Below are 2189 nucleotides of genomic sequence, written 5' to 3' on the forward strand. Positions count from 1 at the left end.
AGGGCCCGCTGCTCCTGGCCGCTGCCCTCGCCCTCCCCACACCCTGCACACCTCCGCTGTGAGGAGAGGGGGCTGGTGCTCACACAGGAGGCACCTGAGTCAGCGTTTCTGATCCCGCCCCAGGAGGAGCAGCCGTGGGCAGCCGCTGCCAGCTCGGCTCTTCACCGCCAGCCGCCAGGCCACCCGGGGGCCCCTACGGGCACCCCTTCAGAGCTGGACTTCCAGGGGTGCAGGCAGGTCAGCACAGTGGGTGACCAGCTGCCGTTTCCATGGCGATGGTGATGCGCTGTCTGTGACCTCCATTAAGTGGAAGGGAAGATGCAGAACCTGAGTCACTGGAGGAGGGGCTCTCCGGCGAGGCTCCCGCTGCCTCCGGCCCCTTCCAGGCACACAGGGTCCCTGTCCCCGGACTCCCCAATGGCCTGCAGGTTTGGGGGCGACCCCCTTCCCCTGTCCACACCAGGAAGGGGGAGAATCACAGCAAAGGAAGAGAGGGCTGAACGATGCACTTCTCCCAGGGTGGGGCCGTGCTGGGGGCTCTGGAGCCTGGGGGCCCAGTCCCCTGGGTGTGGCCATAGAGCAGTCTCCTGTGGGTGGGGGAGGGTCAGGAAGATGAAAGCAGCCTTCGCAGAGGTGTCCTGGGGAAGGGCTGTGGGAGGTGGGAGGCTGTGTCTCTGGTTTTATAAGCCCAACACCCCCCCGCCCCGCTTTTTCTCTCCTCTGCCCTGCCCAGGGCAGCACAGCACCCAGCCTGTGGCCTCTGTCTGGGGCTGACCTCACCACCCTCGGGCCCTGCCTTTTGCCCCACACCTGCCCCAGGTGAGCCAACAGCACAGCCCCCGGGCTCTGTGGGATGCAGCTTCAGGAGTGGGGGACCCTGCAGGAGCCTCGGCTACCACTTCCCCTGAGGCGATTCCCAGACCTCTGCCCAGAGTGACCGCCTGTGAGGGCAGTTAGGGAAGTCTCAGTGCCTAGCAGCCACCAAACAGAAGGCCGTCCTGTCCTCGGGAAAGCCAAGCAGGGGAGGGAGGGGTCTCCCTGTGGAGGCGAGAGCCAGGACCTCGGGCACCTGCAAGCCCTCCCGGCCAGGGAGCCCTCCTAGGCCCCGGGTCCCTCCTAGGCCAGGGGATCCCTTCTAGGCCCCGGGGAGCCCTCCTAGGCCAGGGGAGCCCTACCAGGCCAGGGGAGCCCTACCAGGCTGGGGAGCCTCTGTGGGGACCCCATGCGGACTCCTCCTCCCGCTGTGAAGAGAGTGGTCACTAGACCGGCTCCTGGTCCTCAGGACACTGATGTCCATGTTAGCAGCACATGTGACCTTCCATCTAAACTGAACAGAAGCCAGCGTTTCAAGCTCATTTCCTGTTCAGCTGTGGAGCTCAGGTCTTCCGGTGGGGTCCCCATGGGGCAGGCAGGGCGCGGGGCCCGGCCCACCCACCACCCACCCGGCCCAGGGTCCCACGCGGGACTCAGGCCTCCGGGGACCAGCTCCACTCCCCGTGGTTTTAATCCCGTTTCTCCCCGACCTGCTGACTGGGGAAGGGAGGCTGGGCCCGACCACAGAGTGTCAGGGCTCAGGGGGTGTCTCCCAGCCACGCAGGCAGGCTGGCCGGGCACCTCTGCTCCTGCCCCACCCCTGCCTCAGGGCCCGCCCTGCCCTGTTGTTGGGGGATCTGAGTTATTACAGGGTCTGAAGGGCTGAGAGCCGGTGTGTCCTTGAACAGGCAGCAGGGTGGGCGGGGCTGAGACGGGCAGAGCCAGGTGGTTCCTGGTCCTGATTCTGGAGCCACATTCCCTGGATGGACTATCGATCGTTTGAAAGGCCCGCTGGTATTCCCACGGCGGGATGTGTCCATTAGATGAATCGATAGCACACAGATTAAACCGGAGCGAGGCCGGACATGGTGAGCTCCCGCTGAGAGGCGTCCACCACAGAGCAAACCAGCCCCCATCATGGCCTTTCCCTGCGTGAGGAGAGCGGACAGGGCATCCCTCTGGCCTCAGTCTCCTCACCTGTGAAATGGGTGACAACGGACGTGAGTGCAGGGAAGCTCTTTGTTTCCAGTGACTCCGAGGCCTCGCTCACCCTTCAGGGCCGAAATGAGGGAGTGAAGGAAGCTCTCGGCGGGTGGGCGGCCAGCGGGCACACTGAGAGCAGGGGAGCTGGGCAGGCACTGGGCGAGGGCGCAGCG

This window comes from Myotis brandtii, unplaced genomic scaffold (genome assembly GCF_000412655.1).
Source record: "Myotis brandtii unplaced genomic scaffold, ASM41265v1 scaffold247, whole genome shotgun sequence".
Lineage (NCBI taxonomy): Eukaryota > Metazoa > Chordata > Mammalia > Chiroptera > Vespertilionidae > Myotis > Myotis brandtii.